Below are 24,200 nucleotides of genomic sequence, written 5' to 3' on the forward strand. Positions count from 1 at the left end.
TGACTTACATTTATATGCCTTTGCTTAGATAATCTAATCACCTATGTATGAAAAATGAGAAAGAAAAGCAGCAATATGGAGCACAATGACTTGGAGTTTTAAGCCAAAGCAAGATCATCCAAAGTATAAGTCAATAAATTTATTTATTTTATGTTCTAGTAATACAAAGAAAAAGAAAAAAAAGAATAACCTTTTTTCTATGCCTTGGATAAATGATCATTTTGCAATCTGCTTATTCTGCTGTAAATTTATTATAAGCACATTGAATTTTATTGAATGTTCCCAAAATTACTAAACTATATCCTTATTGTTGAACAATTAAATTGTTTCCTTTTCTTTCAAATAACAGTGTGATACATATTACGTGCTTTCAGCCTCAGTTGCCCCATTCCAACCAATATTTAGAGTTATTTCTTAAAGTTTAAGTCATAAAATTAGAATTAATTTGTCAAAGGGTAAACACCTTTTATACTCACTTCCCCATTTTTCTATAAATAATTGTTTTGAGTTTCTCTACCTATATGTTGACCAATTTTATTCATTTGTATTGAAATACTGTTTTAACTATACTTTTACATACCATGAATGATACGTTTATGTATATCATCATATTCGATACTTAAAACCACCTTGGAAGATATGTTATTATTTATTACGTCTATTGCAGGTAATAGATAAGAAAAACAGGACTTAGGAAGGTTTAGAAATTTGTTTAAACTTACACAGATCACAGAATCAGGATTCTAGATGTTTTGACTCCCAAAAGCTAATACCCTTTAGTATGCTGTGCTTCAGAACATACGAATGATAAAATTACAGCCCCAAAAGGTTAAATTGAATGACAAAAGTCACAAAGCACCTAAGTTTCATGCCTAGAACCCAGTTTCCTTGTTTTCTCTAGTTTTATTTATGCTTTTCTTAGCACTAAAATACAAATTTCTATATATTTCTTATATACAGGGGGAAAAGGCAAGACACCTGTCAATTGTAAAGGAAACTCAATTATATCTACTTTATTGAATAGTTATCTGAGGATTTATTTTTATCAAAAATATCGTCCATGTTAGTAAAACTTAAAGACCAGAACACAACCTTTAGAGAGTTTAGATCATAACATTAACTGCTATAAACTACTTACTCATCCTAATAAATGTGCTTTTAATAAATATTGTTTTAACTCAGTGAAACATTCTGAAAATCACGCCCAAATTTTCTTAGATGGCAAACACTTAATTATTTAAAAACACCCTTCATGTATAATTGGCAAACCATAGCAACAACTATCATATTATTTAAATTGTATAAAGTGCTGATCTATTTTCGGTTTTATTTTGATTGCTTGATTTTTGCCTCTTTATTATCCCTCCAAACTGGGAGACAAAAAAAAAAAATTGTCTGTGTGTTCTCTTTAGAATGCATCATGTTTCTTTTGTAATCTCTGAGCACACTGGATAAAAAGCATTTTCAGAAACCAGTCTCCAAGACATTTTCTATATGGATTTGTTTAAAAGTCCAACACTGATACATAAAATCTGACTCAATGTCTTATAATTTACTAAAAATAGAGGCATGTGACTGTTTTTGAAAGTGTAGTACAATTTAAGACAAGAACATAGTACAAAGTACAAATTGTTCTTGTACCATTGCATTGAAATTTGTTTTTTTTTTGTTTGTTTTTTGTTTTGTTTTGTTTTGTTTTGTTTTGTTTTGTTTTTTGGCTTTGGTTATATACGTAAGTGAAAGTCAGTGAGAAGCGAAAGCAGGGAGAATCTTGAGAATCAGCATAATGTCAGAGGACAGGAAGTTGGGAATCGTCTTGAACACCAGAGTAGAATAAATTGTGACATATTCTTGAGTCTTCAGTGATCTTCTTCATCATCCCTTTCTTTACATGGCATCATACCCGGAAAAAGATCCGATCCCAGGCTCATCTAAGCTCAGACAGGCTGGCTCAATGTCTTCAGTTAGTCTGATGTTATGGATATTTGGCCTCAAAATAAAACTTGCCACCCTCTCCTGCCAGAGCGAGTTCTTCTATAGAGAAAAGCAGTAATAATGGAGTTACTAAAGTCACCACTTCCGTGTTATATATTGTCCCAAGTGTGAAAGTCTAAGCTCTAATCTTAGATTTAGGAGACAGGGAATCTAAAATAATTAAGAATGAAAGCTCAGGTTCAAGTCAAGTTGGTCCCAACTTGATATTATATCTTCTCAACAATAACACATCTAAAGAAACAGTGTCATAAAGCAAAATGAGGAAAGAGTTGATATTCAGGAAACTGGGTTTCAATCCAATTCTGGTCTTGGGCTACTTATTTAGTCTTTGAAGTCTCAGTTCTTCCTTTATGAAGCAGGTGTAGTAGATAACCTGTAGGGCTGCAAGAAGCTATCATATCAACAGTACTTTACCGTTGTTCTCTTGTGTGTAAGTATGCACATGTTATCTTTATTTATTCTGTTATTGATACCTAAATTACCCAAAGTTTAGGACAACCTCAAAACTTAGTGCTTCTTTCAGACTTAAATTCAATTTATATTTGCCTCTCAAATTGTAAAAGTCTGATCTCTATTATAATAGCTTTTTCATAAGCATCACATTATATAGTATTCTCTTCCATCAATTGTGGACCTCAGGAAAAATTGTCAATTATGTTACATAAAACAGATTCCACCTATACTTTCCAAAAACTTAATGTGAGTCTGAGTTTAGATGTCTTAGATATAAGGAAAAGACATTTTCTAAACAAATCAATATATTTGTAAGGTACCCCCCAAAGTAACAAACTTTTTTTATTATGCCAAACATTCCAAGAGAAAAAAGAATAGGATTATTCTAGCAATTTCTATCAGCGTTCCTGTTTATCATAAGTAGAGCCAGATATAGTTTAGCATAGACAATTATAATGCTAGGAAACCTAATATAAAACACTCCTTTTTATTGTTCATGCTTTGCTATAGAAGACAGCAAAGCCATTTTATACAGCAGCCATCTATGTAAATCTTACAAATTTCAAATTTGAAATCTTATTAATATTTTTTAAAGTATGTTTTATGTTACTATAACAATCATATTTTAATTTGAAAGAATACCCTATGTGTCTTTCAAATGCATTGCCATTCACTGTGTGTTTCAAAACAAATTTTTACAATAATATTCCAAATAAAGACCAAATCCTAAACAATATCCATTGTAAAAAAGATGCATTAACAGTCATTAATCAGGGCACTGTTTAATCCACACATTTATTATGAATTATTTTTCATGAGATTTCTTACCTTGATTATAAGTATCAACAACCAAATTAGTGGTTGATTTTGAGTTTCTTCTGTTTCTCTATAGTCTAGCCAAGAACAATTTTTAGGAAGACAGAATCTTTCTTAATTATTGCTTAGCATGATGAACAAAAAACCATCAGAAGTTAATGAATGAGGACAGGGAATTTTGTGCTGTTTTCTTATTTCGGAGTCTTTAATAGTACTTAACACAGAGTATGTGTGCTCACTCTTGTTCTTTCTCTTCCTCTCTCTCTCGCTCTCTAATATATATATGTATTTCAAAGTATGGATAAATGAGTCATGAAAAAATAATATCTGTCTTTCCCCAGTAAGGACAATAGTCACTCTAGAATCTATCACAGTCAAAAAACCAAAACCAAGACCAAAAAAACGAATGAACATGTGTATGAACACACACACACACAAGTTCTCTCAGCATCATTTTAGCAGTTTGCCATTCTTCTTCTTCTTTTTTATTTTTTAGATTTAATTATTTATTTGAGAGAGAAAGCATAGGCAGGAGGGGCAGAGGAAGAGGGAGAGAGAATCTCAAGCAGACTCTGTGCTGAGCGTGGAGCCTACTTGGAGCTTGATTTCCTGACCCTGAGATCATGACCTGAGCGAATCCAGGACTCCCAGCACTTAACCAATTGCTCCACCCACGCACCCTGACATTCTTTGCTTTAAACATTGTCGATATCTGATTTCTTTTTGTGACATCACTGTTTTAGTTTTCTCTACCTCACTTGACTATATCCTTTGTTTTGGTTTTTATGTTTCATGCAAGAATCCTCACTTCTCCTGCTCTCCCAACCCTCACAGCCTTACCCAAACTATTCACATTAGATTCTTCATCTTTGTTTAATTAAGTCACCACAAAAGTCATCCATACTCCTCCTCACTGTAAGCCTCATTGATTCTGTGTGCCTCCTCTTCTGATCCCATGAACCTCTACTGTACCTTCAGTAACTCTTAGTCATTATTAACATTCTCTATGTTCTCCAACTTATTTCTGAGTGATCCTTTCATCAGTTGCTTTAGGTGAAAGATTTTCAGCAAGTTGTACTCTTCCAATAACCCTTCCAAGAATGGGTGTTTCATTCTTTTCACTGATTCTCTACCACTGGTTTATGGGAGGGAACGGGTTTTCTCTTTGTACCTCATTGCTACTTTCTGACTATTCATTCTCCATCCCTATATTTGAAATTCATGCCATCAGACAATACTACAGATCATCTCCCCTTATTGAAATTATCTTAGGTAGCTCAAATCCCTATTCCTAATATTTTGAGGACTTTAACTCAGAAAGACTTGGACACTTAGGTTGAAGTGGTAATAACATGCTTTTGAATGGCCTCAAAATGTCCATTAAATCAATTAGGATCCATATTTTGTTGGGAATGAGATGCTCTCTTACCAGTTACTAGCATGTACACTAAATATTCATGTAAATTCTCTGAGTGGTCTTTAATATGTACTTTGGTACAAAAGAAAGTCATAATTTTGTTATGTTAAATAACTGAAACGTTGGGTCATAGATATTTATTACTCATTGATTTTCTTTTGGCTCTTCTACATTTTTCCCTTGCAGTTGGTCAGAAACAGGTGACTAGTTCTAACCTATGAATTATGAGTGAAGTGGCATACAACACTTCCAGGCTAAAACATTTAAGAACTAGCATGCCATTTTGCAGTCTGTTTCTTTCTCTGATTAACAGCATAAGGATACATGTGTTCTATTGTAAAAGCATCTATCAACTTAATCTATGAAGGAATACATGGAATAAAACCCTTTGTCACATGTTTTTGATTAGGCTAATTAGATATAAACTATTGTTATAATTAAAATGTAGGGATACTTTGTTATTACAACACTGTTCTTTCTTTCCTGATTGAGATGGTATGCTGATTTCCAGCTCTTACACTGTGGGTGGGAATGCAAGTTGGTATAGCCACTTTTGAAAACGGTATTGAGGTTCCTCAAAAAGTTAAAAATAGAGCTACCCTATGACCCAGCAATTGCACTACTGGCTATTTACCTCAAAGAATATGATGTAGTGAAAAGAAGGGCCATGTGCACCCCAATGTTCATAACAGCAATGTCCACAATAGCCAAACTGTGGAAGGAGCTGAGATGCCCTTCAACAGATGAATAGATAAAGAAGATGTGGTCCATATATACAATGGCATATTATTCAGCCATCAGAAGGGATGAGTACCCATCATTTGTATCCACATGGATGGAACTAGAGGGGACTATGCTAAGTGAAATAAGTCAAGCAGAGAAAGACAATTACATGGTTTCACTCATATGTGGAAAATAAGGAATAGCATGGAGGACATTAGGAGAAGGAAGGGAAAAATGAAGGGGGGGGGAATTGTAGGGGGAGACGAACAATGAGAGACTATGGACTCGGGGAAACAGACTAAGGGTTTCAGAGAGGAGGGGGGCGGGGGGTGGGTTGGCCCAGAGATGGGTATTAAGGAGGGCAAGTATTGCAATGAGCACTTGGGTGTTATACGCAAACAATGAATCATGGAACACTGCATCAAAAACTGTAGTGGTGTATGATGAAGTACTGTATGGTGACTAACATAATAAAATTTAAAAAGATTTATTGCTTTTGCAAAAAAAAATGTAGGGGATACTTTGATATTACAACACTGTTCTTTCTTTCCTAATTGAGATGGTATGATGATCTCCAGCTTTGATGGTGATAATGCCTTTCCTACTCTCTTGTGATGGCAAAGTAAATGATAGTTTGCCCTATATTCAGAATCTATGGTCTTTTTTGAACAATGTTTCCAAGCAACTCTGTTGCATTCCCTTAGAATGCTCATACTGTCAGCTTCCTAAAATAGCTAATACCTAGCTTCTCTTCTCCCCTCTCTCTCAGGTATCNCTTTCCCTTTCTTCATTTTCAGCTGATGGCCTTACTTTCTCTGTTGCTGAGAAAATAGAAGCTGTCAGAAGATAATGTAATCCTAATACCTCTGTGCCAAACTGCATTTGTGGCATTCTAATCTGCCTTCTCTCTTGTTACTATACATGAACTCTCCCAGTGCTCTTAGGAATTCCTATCATGTACTGGATCATATCACATGTTCTCTACTCAGCAACATCACTTCAGAATTTCTCCAAAAAAAGAAAAAAAGAAGAAAGAAAGAAAGAAAGAAAGAAAGAAAGAAAGAAAGAAAGAAAGAAAGAAAGAGAAAGAAAGGGTAATCACTTCAGGTTTCTTGCATCATCCACTTTTTCTCTATCAAATAATTTTCATGAGCATAAAAATATGCATTTCTTTCATCTTAAAAAGAACTTCTGAGGGGGGAGGGCACCTGAGTGACTCAGCTGTTAAGCGTCTGCCTTCAGCTTGGGTAGTGATCCCAGGGTCCTGGGATCGAGCCCTGTATCGGGCTCCCTACTTGGCGGGAAGGCTGCTTCTCCCTTTTCCACTCCTCTTGCTTGTGTTCCCTCTCTCACTGTCTCTCTCTGTCAAATAAATAAATAAATAAATAAATAAATAAATAAAAATCTTTAAAGAAAAAAAAAAAGAACCTCTGGGTGTGGGCGCCTGGATGGGTCATTCAGTTTTATGTCCAACTCTTTGTTTCAGCTCAGGTCATGATTTCAGGGTTGTGAGATTGAGCCCCACTTCAGCTCCATGTTGGGTATGGAGCCTGCTTAATATTCTTCCTTTCCCTTCCAGTTGCACACACTTTCTCTGTCTCAACAACAACAACAACAACAACAACAACAACAACAACAACAACAAATGTTAACTCCAAATCCCCCCATCATAATGATCCATCTGCCTGTTCTGTTTTCCAGGGGAAAAAAAAATCTTCTAAAGTTGTTATTGTCTTCAGTCTTTGAACATAATTTCTCTCCTCCCATTCTTTTAAAAATCCCCTACAATTAGTTTTTATATATTAATTGCTCTTCCAAACTTTTGTCTCGAAGTCACAAATTTCCTCCCTGTTCTATATGCAGTAGTCAATACAAATCTAAATTTTACTTGATAGATCAACAATACAGAGTAGTAGGCTGATTTCTCCTCAAAATATTTTCTGTGCATAGCTTTCAGAATACTACCCTCTTGATTTTTCTCTTACCTCAAATCCTATTCTTTCTCAGCCTCTTTAATTGTACATCCCCTTTGTCTTAGCTCTTTCCAGTGCTTCTTGGCTCAGTTCTTATAGCATCTATTTTCTTTACTTACCTTTATTCACTTCCCGATCAGAGTCATTCTGGATACTGTTACAGAAAAAAAAATATTCAATGTTACTTGTTATAGTTGGTAAGACAGACTTTATTCAGGACCATTATGATAGGTACAAGGACCACTGTAAAGAGATTTTACTTTGGGAAGCGAGATCGGGCTCAGCTCTGAATAAAGCATGGGCAGGTGGAAATTGATAGCCTAGGAGCAGGGTGGGGGTCAGTGGATTGAAAATTACTAAGAGGAAACATCAGGGATATGGGGGGTTCTGGCTAACCCTACCTAACAGGATTCAGGATTCTTGCTGAAGACAGACCAGGGTGGTCAGATATCATCTGGGGGATGGTGAAGGATGAGCAACCTAACAGATAAACAGGGGGATAAGATATTGAGAGTGGGGGGGGGTTCTGGTTTAACTGAATTAGCAGGGTTTTGCTAAAACTAGATTTACAAGCAGTGCACATATAGGTCCAGGATATTTAAGACATTGACTCAGGTTTGATCAAAGAATCTTTATCAACACTTAAAAACATTTATATGTTCATGATTTCCAAATGTATATCTTTAGATTGGACTTCTATTCTGAACTCTAGACCTACATATTCAGGTATTCTCTTGATGTTTTCAATTGATTCTAATAGACAATATAAAACCTAATAGTCATTTGGGAAAATAGGCTGGTGAACAGTCTAACATATTTTAATGCATCATATGAAAACTTAGCCATCGGAGTTAGCAGGGCAAAGGACGAGCTAAATGGTCACACATTGTCTTTTCAGATTTGGTCTGAAAATGACATATATGATTTTCAATCACAGCCCTTCAGCATAACTAATCACCCCTGCCTAAATCCAGGAGGGCTGGTAAATCGGGAGAACACATAGATTTTTGGTGAGCAGTAAATGTTTCAGCTACACCATGAATACTCTCGCAACTCATATCCCTATGGAGCTCAACTCTGAGAACTGCTCTGGTACTTCCAACTACATTGTGATATTTTCACATGGATGTGTTTTAGCTATCTAAACTTAGCAAAGTGAGAATGGAAATCTTAAAGTCCTGTCCCACTCAAACACACCCTTCTTCCTGTGTTTATCATTCTAGTCAATTGCACATTTACTTGAGCCACAGATCTGAGTTAGCTCTATCTGTCTTATTTCCCTTATTTTTTATAACCCATCCAACATTCAGTATGAATGGCTCTACTTTTAAAATATGTATTTCATTAATTTTTAGCCATGGTATGTACAACCTAGACTAAGCCACCATTAGTTTGTAACCAGACATCTGCAATAACCTTCTAACATGTCGTCTTGTTCCTTTTCATACTTTTCTAAAATTGATGCTTCTCACAGAAGGCACTATCGCCATAATAAGAATAAAAGTATAGATTCTCATTTAAACCAATAAGGTGACCATGTTCTTTAATACTAATGACCAAGAGTCTGACTTGTTGCTAATTGCTGGTCATAGATATTAACGTTAATCGTATGCTTAGTTACAACATACACCATTTTTACAATATTAATTTATGAGAAATAACATTTATGGAGTTTACAAATGGAAACAGATGGTACTATTCCTTTTTGCAAACTGGGCCATCTTCTAGCGATAAAAATCTCTGAAGATTTTCTTTTTTTTTTTTTAAACACCATTTGGACTTTATTATTTTTTTAAGATTATTATTTATTTATTTGACAGAGAGAGACAGCCAGCGAGAGAGGGAACACAAGCAGGGGGAGTGGGAGAGGAAGAAGCAGGCTCCCAGCAGAGGAGCTTGATGTGGGGCTCGATCGCAGAACGCCGGGATCACGCCCTGAGCGGAAGGCAGACACTTAACGACTGCGCCACCCAGGCACCCCTCTGAAGATTTTCTAATGTTGAATTATTCATTTATTTATTCAATAGAGATGTATATTTTGAAGGTCAAATGAGCCAGATTCTTGGTAGACATAAAGATAGGAGCATGCACTGAGGAATCAAGCACTGGAAAAATCTAATCTGTAGAAATCTAGGGCAAGATAAATTGCATGAGCATTGGAGATGGTAACTAGAGAAAGGGTACTCCCCAGGAAACTGGTAAGCAAGACAGAGCACTTTCCAGGAGCCTAGTGAGCAAACAAGATACATAGAAACCAGGAAGAAAACAACCCTTCTTCTTTCATGTTTGTCCTCTATTGACCAGGGTTAACATTGTACCAGGTGACAAAGTAGAAGTTTTTACAGACTATCTTCATTATCACAGAGGAGGCAAATAAGGGTGAATTTGGAGCTGAGAGGTAATAAATTGCTAATTTGGCTTTTCACTTTCCATATACATCTTTTTATCACCATTGGAACTTCCATACCACAACCAAACAATGCTATATCTACCCCTAATGAGATAGAGCCATTCTTCTGATAACTGACGAATTTCTCACCTTTCCGTTACATGAAAAGATGTAAAGTTTTGACAGGTATTGTAGCTATCACATTGACCGTATGAATTACTCCTCAAATTTCTCTATAGTCTCCATGAATACCCTGGAAGTTTGTTAAAAATTAAACCTGTACCTACAGTGTAATCCAGCTATTCCACTCATGGGTATTGACCTAGGAAGAGAAATAATAGTAAATGTCCATACGAAGATTTAGTTGATATAGTAAAAAACTGGAATCAACCTGGATGTCCATTAACATGTGCATAAAGAAACAAATTGTGATATGTGCATACATAATGGAATAGTATTCAGCAAAAAAAAGAAGCTATTGCTGCATGACACGATATGTCCCGATCTCCAAATAATGCTGAGTGAAAGAAGCCAGGCAAAGACGAATATATAATATGGCTCTACTTTTAAAAATATAGGAAATGGAAACTAATGTATAGTCACAGAAAGTAGATTAGTGTTTTCCTGAAGAAAAGAGGGACCAAAGAGAGGATTAAAAAAAGGACACAAGGAAACTTTTGGAAGTGATAGATATGTCCATTATCTTGATTATTGTGATGGTTCTATGAATGTGCATTAAAACAAATAAAACTATACACGTTAAGTATTGCCATTCATTGTACGTCAATCGTACCTCAATAACACTGTTAAAATATGACTGATAAGTAGTATAAAAAGTCAAAATCTAATTTGGTGGGTTTTTTTTTTTTTAAGATTTTTATTTATTTATTTGACAGAGATAGAGACAGCCAGCGAGAGAGGGAACACAAGCAGGGGGAGTGGGAGAGGAAGAAGCAGGCTCATAGCAGAGGAGCCTGATGTGGGGCTCGATCCCATAACGCCGGGATCACGCCCTGAGCCGAAGGCAGACGCTTAACCACTGTGCCACCCAGGCGCCCCATAATTTGGTGGTTTTACTAAAGTTTCTTATGTATGAGGAAAGCAGTAGCATGGGAACGTCACTAAAGAAGAAAATACAGAATGCTATTTGTTAGAGTCAAATCAACTAAAATTCTGTATGAGTATTATTTTCTCCTAAGAGCAATGGAGCATAAATAAATTTAATGGAAAGCCAGCATAACAAAGAGCATGAAATACATGTGTGCTAACAGGAAAAAGTTGAGCCTCAAATAGCTCTTCCTTCCCTTTGACAAACACGAAGCTAAACATTCTTTACCAAAACTGTTTTATAATAATATTCCTTGATGAACTAAAGCCTGCTTCTATACACCAATACATTTTTCCAGTAATATTACTATGATTGTGTTTTGTGTAATATTGTTATTGACAAAATATTTCCGACATAAGACTTTACTGTAAGAGGAAAATCTACATTGACCATAAATCATGGCAATAGACCTGCCAGCATAAGTATTTCAGATTTTATTTATTCTGGGTTTTTGTTTATTGCCTGAAGAAGTCACAACAAAAAACAAACCGTTCACCTCCCGAGTTAATTTGTGTTGACAAGGAGCACTGTGATACTAAACAGAAACCAGAGTAGGTCTGTGCTGTGGGGTGGGAGGGTAGAGAAGGAGAGACCATAATAATAAAACCTTTATCAATAGAGGGCCTTTTAAAATGATTATTTTGAGGCACCTGGGTGGCTCAGTTGGTTAAGCGTTTGTCTTCGGTTCAGATCATGATCCCAGCTCCCTGCTCAGTGGGAATCTGCTTCTTCCTCTCCTCTCTGCTTGTACACTCAGTCTCTATCTCTGTTTCTCTCTTAAATAAATAAATAAATAAAATATTTTAAAAAATAAAAATTATTACTTTATACTTTATGGTGGATAATATTTAAAGCTCTTTTTCCATCATAAAAATAAAGATTAGATGACATCAAATCTATGAAAAAACTTTATAAAATATTTCGTGTTATAAGTATTATATGGCACCAAAGTAAGAATTTGACAAGTATCTGCATTTTTCCTTAAATAAAACTCAAATTAATTAAAATGTATATAATGATACAAGATAAATAAAACATGCATTAATATCTATTAATAATGAGCAGAAAAGATTATCATGAGATGGTCAAGAAGAGCCTGAGTACTGCACTGTATAATAAAGTATACTTATGCGTTATATATACGATTAAACTCAACAACTTCTAAGTTTCTTCTAAAGTTTTTGTGACTTTTCTTCACTGAGCAGGCCAATAAGTGTGTAAAATAATCTAAATTTTCTATATAAAATGCAAAAATTGTCATTTTTTTTGAGGTACTATAAGGAGTTTTGTGGGAGAAGGCAGGTTATTTTATCTGGCCTCAAGGAGTTCAGTACAGGTCCATATGCATTACCCAGTAGGGCTAAGCAATTGATAGCCATAGAACTAACCTAGTGTTTATAATGCATATATACTTTGCAGACTTTCAACTTTTATATTTTCAATTCATAACTAATTCTTTTCAAATGTTTCTGGTAGATTTTTAAAACTAGGGATTCTTAGTATGTCTATTGTGAGTGGAGGCAGATCCCCCCACATTAGACTGTTACATTAGGTCCATTAGGAGCTCTTTCAAGTTAGTTTCCGTGTCATTTGATATTGCCCCAATTTCACTTTTAAGTACTTCGTGACTTTTTGGAGCTACAAGAAGATTCTGGATTATCCTGTATTTCCTTTGCTCCAGCCTTAAAAGTAGACACTTGTCTTCAGAGCTTTAGGTCCTTCTGGTGGCTTATGACATTTGGAAGCTAAGATCTGGGCAGTGGGTGTACCAGTTTCTACTGGGGTGTCATTGCTTCTGGTCTGTCTCCAGAGAAGAGCTAGGAAATACACTGTGTGGACAGTCTTGCCTACAAAATACTGTGTTTAATTCTGTGTCTCTACGTTTGCAGATATTTTAAGATGAACATGAGTTGATACTGATATCTTCTACTCTGATCCAGGACCACAGGATTTATTCTATCCTTCCTTCCCGTAAGCTTTCTAACTTCTTTCTCAGAGGGTGAAATGGCTGGCTCATCATTTACACCTTTTTATATTCCTGTCTTCAACCTCAGTATATAAGTCAGATTGTTTCTTAATTGCTAACCAGTACTGCTTTGAGAAAAAAAAAAAAAAACCCTAGAATACAGTATTTATGTAAACTTTTTTTGTCTTTCATCTCATAGTGTCCAGTTACAACACTGCTTTTTGGAGTTTCTTAGGTCAGCTACTTAATTCCTACCTTTTGATGGAGTTTATCATACACTTGTAATATAATTAGATTCATTTGCCACAATATGCAGTCCTTCTTGTGATACCCTTGAATGATTTGGTTTTTAATTTTTATGTAGCATAGTTTATTGTTTGTGGCAGACAATTCCACGATTTTTAACAAATATGCAGTCAGACCTAGGGCTAGAGTTATTATCTACCACCACGATCCAAAACAACAGCATCACCCTAAAAATTTCCTTATATGACACCTTTGTGGTTAATTCTCACCCCCCAACTCCTGTTCTGTGCCAGTAAATTTAACTTTCCAGAATATTATATAAATGAAGTCACACAAAAGTTTGTCTACTTCTAGGCAATGATGAATAAATTTCATGTAAATATTGCCATACGGACTTTTGTGTGAACATAATTTTCATTTCCCTTAGGTATATATATATTTAGGGGTAGGGCTATAGCGCCATATATTGTTTGTAAAAACCTACTAACCTTTTTTTTTCCCCCCCAAATGGCTATACCACTTGTGTTCCCACCAGTAATGTATGAGAAATCTAGTTTATTTACATCATTGTCAGCACTTGGGATTGTCAGGTGTTGTTTTTATATTTAAATTTTTTTTATGTTTTAGCTTTTCTAATAAATGTATAGTGATGTATTATCAATTTTTTTTTTTTTTTGCCTTTCACTGATGACCACAGTTTTTGAACATCTTTTTTGTACCGATTGGCCATTCATATATCTTCTTTGGTGATGCACTCTTCAAACCTTTGCCCCCTAGGTTGTTTTCTTTGTATTATTTAGTTTTAAGATTCCTTTAAATATTATAAATATAGGCTTTTTACAAAAAGGAGTTTTAAAAACTGTTTTCTTCCAGTCTGTTGCTTCTTTTTTCAAAACCTTAATAGTATTTTTTTAAGAATGGAAGTTTTTAGTTTTCATATTGCTAATTTTGTCCTTTATTTCTATAAAACCTATAAGTTTCTATCCTAAGAAATCTTTGCCTAAGTAATGGTTACAAATATTTCCTGCTATATATTCCTCCAGAAGTATTATAGTCTTAACTCTAATATTTTGAGTTAATTTTATTATAGTATGGGTAAAGGATCAAGGTTCATTCTTTTACATAAAGCTATCTAATTTCCCAGCACTGTTTGTTAAAAAAACAAAAACAAATACCCTCCCTTTCCCTATTAGATTACTTTGGCATGATGTCAAATATCAATTGACTAGATACGTTTGGAATTAATTCTGTACTCTATTCTGGTCTATCGATCTACCTAACAATTTGTCAATAACACTCTCTTGATTGTACTTGTATAGTAATTCTTAAAATTAGATAATGTGAAAGTTCAAGCTTCATTAATCTTCTTAAAATTTGTTTTTAGTATTTTAAGTCCAAGTTACATGTAAGTTTTAAAATGTACTTGAAAATTTCTATTTAAAAAGAAGATGTTGGAATAATTTTGATTTTGATTGTAATAAATCTGCAGATCAATTTGGGAGGATCAACCTCTTAACAATATTGAGGTTTCCAAATGGTGAAAGTGGCATATCTCTATTTATTTAGCTCTTACTTAATTTCTCTCAGTAATATGTCATAGTTTTTGAAGGAGAGTTCCTGCATATGTTTTTAAAAAGGTAACCTTAAATTCATGCTTTTGGTGATATTTTAAATCGTATTTTGTTAAAGTTCCAGCTCTGTTACCAACATATAAAGTATGATTAATTTTTATGGTGACCTTATGTAGTCTTGCTAGACTCAGTTATTTTAGTAGAACATTTGTTATCTTTCTATAAGGAGGGTTGCATTTTTTGCTTTCCTATCTGTATACATTTTTTTCCTTTTTCTTATGGACAGAAAACATTGGAAAGTCCTGAAGGTTATTATTTTTTATTTACTTAGTATCAGAAATATTTTGGAATCCTTCTTTTAGGAATATTTGATTTTTAATTTCTTTTTGAACAGATATGAGAACTAAGTTCTTAGAAGTAAGGTATCGAGCAAAGCTTTGCAAAGGACAGCCAATACCTATAATGAACCATGTTACATTTGCTCCATCGCTTAAGTGTAGTAAGTGGAAAGTGGCCACAGGAGTCCTTCCACTTTATTTATATTTATTATAGAAATAGTCAACATGACAAATATACACAATATGAAAATTTTCAATTACATAGATTGATCCTTCTTTTATACACTCATTCCTAGGTGGATTTCTAGTCCATTCGTTGGCTTAAAAATACAGATGATCTTTTTCTCACTTTGAAAGCTGCTATGCTACCACTGTGGAGAGCATCCCATCAAACGATATGGCTCTGCCTCAGGCTGAGACTCAGCCTTCAAGCTGAGAGAGCAGGAGGCCTCACATACACATCTGCAGTGACAGCAGGTGACACTGGACCATCAAAGCTAGGAGTTTTAAACTCTGTAGTGGAGGGCTCCTTTTTAATGGTTGGTTCTCCAAAGAGTAGTATTGCTTTTTGCACCTTTACTGGCTGTAAATATGTTCCTAAATATGCTTAAGACACATATGATGATTCTGCAGTCACAAATCAGTCGAGGTTTTTATGGTTATGCAAATTGGACAACTCCTGCACTGATGTTCAGATTCTATGACCATCTATGACTGTGACTTCGATATACCACTGATGCTTCTACACATTTTACAATATCAGACAACAGTCTAGCCTTATTAAATTTATGAACTCTTATTGAAGTTGTTTAAATTAGCAACTGTATATTTGTTTGTATCCAGATACATTTACATATTTCCCAAATATAATGTCCAAACACATTTATTATAGCCAATACGATCCTTATTATAAACTTCATGAAATTGTCATTCATCTGATCTTACACTGAAATGTTAATTTTTTTCCTGTTACCTTTTTAAAGCAGTTGATCCAAATAATAAGCTCTTCTTGGTATTATTCTTTTGTGTCAAAGTTGTTTTATCTTGGATTGTGTATTTGCAGATAGTAGTGAAGAAGTAAGAAAGAAACTTGGATGTTTTTGTATATTGTTGTTATATTAGTTGGCTTTTTCCTCCTTTAACTTATTCATCCAAGATTACCAATAATTTATTTCATGAAGTCATTTCTGAACATGATGCTTTCAAACTCCTTCCTTTAACTCCTCCATTTAATTAAAAAGCAGCTTGGTACTTGCTTTCAGGCTATTTCTAAACATTAATTCTCTAGAAAGTTCTCAATGCCAGTAATATTTGCTTTATATTAAAATGATTTCTCATTAAATCCTTGATTTTTAAATTTACATATGAATGTTAAGAAATAGATTTTATCATAGCTAATTTTTGCTTGATTTACATAGGTACCAAAGGGAAAATCTGTCTCTATCTCCATGTAAGTTAATTACAATAGGTGCTTATGTGTTTACAAGCAAAACTGCAGTCCCGTTTGTTTTCATTCATTCTATCTTGTTTAATATTACAACCAAAATCAAATCTCAGGACCTAAAAACGTGAGTCTTCATGCTTGCATGTACATGTGTGTGTGGTGGATAGTATCTGCACACGTGTAACCACAAAAGTTCCACTTCCGGACCCTGATAGCTGACAGATAGGCATGACAGATAACAATGAGTAATTTCATGAACTCTCATCCAGATGGCACTTCTATAGGCTATTTAAAGAAAGCCAATGGTCTTGATGGAAGGATTAGCATATATGAGCATTGACTAAAATTAAATCTCTGGTGTGACTGCCCTAGCACAGTTTCCACTAGGAATCTATCCTTTTAAAAGACTGCTCATGAGATACTTTCCACACTTTTAAACAGAAATATGTGTTTTCCTAATACTTTACCATTTCTTGTTTTATCTCCCATTCAGTTAAACTGTAATAATTCTTGTCCTTTCTGCTTCACTACTACATTGAAGTAGTTCTTCCAGATTCTTCTAGGTTAGGGTTATATTTTGCCATTTCTGTGTTCTCAGCTCCTAGCCTATGCCTGACAAATACTACTAGTCAATAAATATTGACTTAATCATAAAACTGTGTTAAACAAAAATTATCTTTTAAAAAATAAAATTATAAAGATGAAAATAAATGGTTTTAATGATTTTAACTGTGGAATTCTAGACAAATAATAAGATTTAGTAAACAAATAAGTTTATCTGCTTGCTTTAATATCAGTTTAAGGCTTAGGTCATGATTTATATTTATAATATAATTTATTTAAGGAAAATGAATATAAGTTTGTTATTAAATTGTCAAACAGTTGTCTTAGGCATTTAAAATGAGCAGTGCAAAACTTGCAACAAAGAGAAGTAAAATATTTGGATTAGGGATTTGGAAATATACATAAACTAAAGATAGAAATATTTTTTAAATAATTTATTTTACCTTACTGTAAGTATGAACAGATGTAGAAATAATTCCCATGTAGCTTTAACAGTTAACTTCAAACTTTGAATTATCAAGATGTCAAAATGTATTGACTTTTGAGGAATATAACAGAAGTTACTTTCTTCTAATGGAGATTTAAAGAGTCAAAATTTATCAGTTAAAAAGATAAGCTCCCTCCGGGCGCCTGGGTGGCTCAGTCGTTAAGCGTCTGCCTTCGGCTCAGGACCTGATCCCAGCGTTCTGGGATTGAGCCCCACATCTGGCTCCTCTGCTAGGAGCCTGCTTCTTCCTCTCCCACTCCCCCTGCTTGTGTTCCTTCTCTCACTGGCTGCCTCTCTCTCTGTCAAATAAATAAATAAAATCTTAAAAAAAAATTTAAAAGATAAGCTCCCTCAACAAATTCTCATATAGAATATTCTAATAATCACATGCATACAACAAACAAGAAGTTAAAAGCTGATGATTAAAAAAAATGGGAAAAACAGTATTTTGCAATATGGATATACATGCATTGTATAAGCATGTATAATTCAAACAGTATAATTAGTAAATCAGTTGATTTAACTAGAAAACAGCAAAAGCCACAAGGCTTTTGTATTGATTGATTTTAAATAAAGACTTGGATCATCTAAAAATAATACATAAATTATTCATTTAATAATTATTAAATGAATAATTCAGTAATGCCTGAATTATTAATCAATTTTAATAAATGATTATTCTTTTTAAGAGGCTGGACATTTTCATATATGTGACTGTCAGTAGAACTGATACCATAGAGCGGGCTGCGGAAGCCAGACTCTGTGTTGTAATCCAGTTTTTATTATTCACTATCTTCAACTTTCTTTTATTAGTTTACACAGCTTCTCAGGTTTTCTCATGTGTAAAATGGGATGAAATAGTACCTGCATTATAACATCATATTAAATGTAATAATATATATAATATACGAAGAATAGCATTTAGTGTACAATAAATCATTAATAAATATTCACCTCATTTTTTTTTGTTATATCCACTTGGCTCTGACATCCCAAATTCATCATTACTATGATTACCGTTAGATATGATGTTGGCATTTTTGATAAGTTTAAATAGTAACTATGTTAATTTAAACAATATTCATATCTTATGCAAAATTATGAGTAACCAATTCAAATATTAACCAAAAACTTTCACATAAGGTTTTGAATTGCTTAAGTAAAGTCTACGTTCTAGCTATCTATGATCTATCCTAAAAGTGTTAGTCATATTTTATATACATCAACAAGCTATGGGAATCCATTACTCAGGAAACGTATCACAGGAAAGTAATATACCATGTGAAATAATGATTTTCATATTGAGTAATTTTCAAATTCTTGATGCCATGATTTACTGGTTGACAGTATTTGACAATTGAGACTGTTAATTATCATGAAAGATTTGTGAGGGGATAAATCTGTAAAGAATTAATTTTCTAACTAATCATCAGTCACATATAACAATTTGACCCATGTTAATATTTAAAACCCTTCCCCATACAAAATGAGTGATGAAACACCGAAATGAGAAGAATGAAAATTAACAGATGTTGGCGTTTTCAAAAAGGAGGACATGGAGGTGGAAAGACAGTAGTGTAATTTTTAAAATCATTAAATACATTAAATTTTAAATTATACTTGTCTCCATTTTGAAAGCCAATAACAATAACAGATTTTTCCAGATAACATAAAGGGCTTAACAAAATAGCTATGTTGACAGTATGCATTTTTTGATATTTACGTTTTATACCTGATTCCGGCTAAGTTGAAGTGCGTATCTTTATACCTATTCTTTTGCAATAGTAAGCCAAGTGATTCCTTGGAATGTCAGTGGTAGGAGATACTCTATTCTTGACATAGTCATAAGGGAAGTGTAGGAATTAAGGAAGAGAGGTGAATAGGCAAGGACTCACTGTAAGGGTTTTTTTTTTTTTTTTTTTTTAAAGATTTTATTTATTTGACAGAGACAGCCAGCGAGAGAGGGAACACAAGCAGGGGGAGTGGGAGAGGAAGAAACAGGCTTCCCAGTGGAGGAGCCTGATGTGGGGCTCGATCCCAGGACTCTGGGATCACGCCCTGAGCCGAAGGCAGACGCTTAATGATTGAGCCACCCAGGCACCCCTGTAAGGAGGTTTCTATTTTAAAATCCGTTTCAAGTTAAGGTATATTTAGTTTCAGGGAGTCTAAAATGTCACACCCCAAGGGTATCTGTTGACAGAGTCCTGTATTTTACACAACAGAGGTTTTTTTTTAAACCATTTTAACCATATACCCTTCTTAGTTGTGCTACTAAATTTTGATCAGTGTATATATGATCTTTTTCTAGAACTTACCATGCTTCTGATACATGTCAGATACTGATTTGAACAGATTCTGAGAAGTATAAAGAGTAATTTACCACTTACAAAAAGGAGTTGCTTAGTTTCAAGGCCATAAAAAGTTCATTTATAGAACATGAGGGAGTTCTGTTTCATACATTTTGCATAAACAAACAGACTGCCAGCAAACAATGTTTTTTGGTAAATTTACTCATTTATTTGTGGTTATTTTTGAGCACCTATTGGGGAAAATGATGTTAAATGTGGAGGCAATATGTAATATGTAAAATATATAATATATAAAATTTTGGTGCCATTTCACAGTGATATGCTTCCCTTGGAGATGGACCAAATGTGAACTACCGACAAATTCCAATTCAATTCAATACATGTTTTATTCAGTTACTTCTTATCATAGCCCTTAATGATTAGTGTCATGATGAGTCCTGAGTTGAAGAAAACAGTGGGCCAAACTAGACACCAGAGTGGAGAGGCAAAGATGCCAAACCAGCTACGAAGGACAACAGCGCAGTCCTTTCTTCCTCACTTCTTTGGGCAGCTCCTTCTGCCCTAGGATCTGGACTAATGGTATTATCTCACTGCTCTGAGGCAAATCTCGTGTCAAAAAGCATAAGCATTGTGGGGCACCTGGCTGGTTCAGTTGGAAGAACACATGACTCTTGACCTCAGGGTTGTAAGTTTGAGCCCCATGTTGGGTATAGAGATTACTTAAAAATAAAATCTTTAAAAAAATAATTTTAAAAAGCATAAGCTTTGTTTCCATGTCAGACCAATCAGAGACCTTCCCTGAAATGTAAACCTAATGCAGTGGCAAGAGGAGAGTTCTCTCTTTTTTCTGGGTCACTAACTCCTTTTGCCATTTGAAGGAGGACCATCTCTGTTAGGAGAGTGATCAGAACCCAGATCAAACAAAAGCAGAAAGAAAGAGGACTCATGGCTCTTGGAGCAAAGTTTACCTTCCATTATGGAGCCACTGAGGTTCTCTTTTTTACTTAAGCTGATTTGAGTAGCCTTTCTGTCACTAGCAACTTAAAAAGTCAACTTTAACAGTTTTAGGAAACAAATGTGGGTAGGATCTCAAGGTTAATTTGAGATAAAATGTTGGCAGGGGCTGATAAAACAGCAAAGCATTATTAGGCTTAGAGGAAGCTCTCATTCAATCCTAACAGATTTATATGGACAGCTGACTGTAGGGGATTGCCTCTTTAAAAATGCCACAGTTTTCTTTCTGGTAATCATACCTGTGTGGTTTGAAAGCACAGTTCTCCAATTCTCTCTCCTGATTCTACTTGCCCAATTCTTTCTGTGTATTCTTCATATGCAAAGCACAGGTAAATATAAAAATATTCAACTTGTATCTGTCTCTATGTATATATGCATATATATGTATTTATATTAATTATGCTATCAATCTTATTTCTCTGCCATTTTATCATTCAAAAATATGATCAGATATCTGCCTGCCTATGTATCTCCTTCCTTCCTTCCTTCCTTCCTTCCTTCCTTCCTTCCTTCCTTCCTTCCTTCCTTCCTTCCTTCCTTCCTCTCTTTCCATCACTACCCCCCTCTCTTTTTCTTCTGTTTATGGTTATACAATTCACCAAGCACCATTTGTTCAAAAGCTCTCATTCCTGAATTGGATTGCTTTTCACTTATCTCAAAATCAGTTTGGCAGCTTTGCGTTAGTTTCTAACTGCATTCTCTACAGGTTTCCCCTGCTATCCAAAAGTAGAGCATTCCTATGTAATTTTTCATAAGCTGAAATGACATAAAGCAAAGAAGCAAATACCATTATGAGGAAAAATTTTGAGCGTTCCCTGACCCAGATATAACTCCTCTTCAGCTTTTCTGATAACTTAGGACACATCTTGCTAACAGATGCACAAAATAAGTGGAGAGAAAGCACAGATGCTCACAGACGCAGTCCAAAGCCTATGGTGGCTTGATGCTGAGATGCTGAGTGTAGGTCCCAGGGAGGGAGCTGGGCGGGGCCCCTTTCTCAGCTCAGGGTACCTGCTGCCCTTACACCAGCTTACTGCAAAACACATGCTGAATACTATTATTGCTTTTTTGTCTTATGAAAGTGACTATCCTCTTCAGATTTCTTTTGGTTGTGAAAACAGATAGTAATGTGTGTCTTTTGTAAGAGTGAAATGGCATAATGCAAACTTTTGAAGAGCAAGGGATACCTGTATATCACTGTATTGATCTATGTGTCTATCCATTCACCGATCTCAAAGTCTTGATTACCATAGTTTTATAATAGCACTTGAAATTGGATAAAGGTATTTCCCTGACTTTATTCTTATTTTTCAAAATTGTTAATCTATTATAGTACCTCTGACTTTACATATAAATTTTAGTAGAAGTTCATCTATAACTTAAAAAAAAAAATCTTGCTGGGCATTCGATAAGAATCACTTTAAACCAATATAACAATTTGGGAAAAATTGGCATCTTTACTATGTTGAGTCTTCCAATCCATGAAAGATTATTTCTGTCCATTTATTTGGACTTCGATTTCTTTCATCAGTGTTTTGTAGTTTTCAGCATAAGTACCCTACACATGTTTGGTGAGATTTATACCTATGTACTTTTTTTAAGCAATTGTAAATAGTACTGTATTTTTAATTTTGGTGCCCGTATTGTCATTGTAAGTTACAGAAATACAATTGATTGTTTTGAATGCTTATCTGACATTTTGTGACCTGGTTGAATTTTGTGACTTTGTTGAATTCACTTATTAGTTCTAGAAGTTGGTTTCTTTGTTTTTGTTTTTTTTTTTTTTTTAGATTCCTTGGGAATCTGTAGTGTGGCGTATCATTAGAAGTCTATTAGGCTTGCAATACGGGTTTAAATTGAAGCACGTTATGCACAAATATTGAGCATTGCAATGCAAGAATCCTCAAGCTAAGCAGTCTGAAATGAATACAAATTTTGCATCAAGGAGTTTCAGAATTCTTTTTCAAAAGTTTTTCCAGATTTTATTCAAGTTTTAATCTAGAAGATATCACAAAAATTATTAACCTTAAGTCTAAATAACTGCATTTTAACTAGCTAGGTTAATAATAGTACATATATAGAGATAAATACCTTGGACTTTTTTATAGACAAGATTTCTAATTTATTTAAAAAACAATTTAAATCCAAAGAATATTTTACAAACTTATGGCCCAGGATGAATATATTTATGGCATAAAATCTGAATGTATATAGATAGGCATACACTTTTACATATAGTTTTCTCTCATTTCAAATATCTATAACCTGAAGAAAATTAGCTTTCTTGAACGTTCAAGTCCCTGACCACAATTTTATTTCCAAACAAGTTTCTTTTGTTCGTAGCCTCACTGTGGTAATGTACTTTTTTCTTTGGAGCATAGACAGGGAAAATTAAATAGACAGAACCCATGTATTGTAATCAGGGAGAATAGTTCACTATGTATGTACTTTACAATTCTTTCCTGCAAAAGACCTACCTTCTCACCTGTGTTTAGAATGCCTATATCCAAAAAAAAAAAAAAAAAAAAAAAGAATGCCTATATCCTCAGCGTTTACTCACCTATATGAGATGAGTGTAGTTGGTAACTGTTGGTGCGTTATTTCTTCGATCTTCCTCTTGGATCAGTGATGCTTAAGCTCAGAACCTAGAAATTTCAAAGGGAATAGAACCCTTGATAGAGCCCATGAATGCCAGCACTGCAAATGAAATGCTTTGCAAAGCATTTTTTTCCCATAAATGTCCTTCCTCATTCAGTTATAGATATCCTTGACTAGTTTTCTGTAAGAAGTTAGGTATTTCTTAAGGGAGGCATTTTTTGACGACACAGATTGTAATACTTTACTCCAATTACTGTATAAATTTGGTGATTCATTTTCATTTAGCAATTTATGATATGGCTTTCCAAAACGCCAAACGTTGCTATAAGATTAGAATCCATATGCTTGAAAATGATCTCTTATCTATTTAGAAAACATCAAGGGAATGAAGGGATATTATGCAAGAAAATGTGCCATCCATAGCCACTAATAGCATTTTAAATATGGGAAGATTATAGACAATATTTAAATACAACATATAAGAAGAAAACATCCCAAACACTTGAAAATGTAAACAGTACATCTCTTTGTCATTCATATAGAATTGTGAAAGTTTCAGCTCCTCACTTCCTATAGTATACAGCAAGAAGAGGGATGCCGTTTCACCTCAGCAGTGTATTTGGGCCATGGTAACTGAAAAAGCTCACCATCTGGAACATACCATGTGGGCTGTATTTATGTTCTCCAGAATAGAGAGACAGATGTCCACATTAAAAACAAAAAACAAAAAAAAAAAAACTTGCCATACTGTCAAGCTTGTTTCCTAAGTGCAGAAAACATTTAGGCTCA

At 34.4% G+C, this 24,200-nt stretch overlaps 1 long non-coding RNA gene across 1 annotated transcript; it reads right to left on the reverse strand.

The window, feature by feature from the left end:
- Window positions 1–6,977: 6,977 nt before the first annotated feature.
- LOC103678303 lies at window positions 6,978–23,510 on the reverse strand. The gene is made up of 3 exons (XR_572649.2): window positions 23,374–23,510; window positions 7,497–7,531; window positions 6,978–6,998 (listed from the first exon to the last, which is right to left on the reverse strand). It is a non-coding gene; the product is annotated as an uncharacterized LOC103678303 (long non-coding RNA).
- Between the last annotated feature and the right edge of the window lie 690 nt (window positions 23,511–24,200).

Source organism: Ursus maritimus, unplaced genomic scaffold (genome assembly GCF_017311325.1).
Source record: "Ursus maritimus isolate PB19 unplaced genomic scaffold, ASM1731132v1 scaffold_20, whole genome shotgun sequence".
Classification (NCBI taxonomy): Eukaryota; Metazoa; Chordata; class Mammalia; order Carnivora; family Ursidae; genus Ursus; species Ursus maritimus.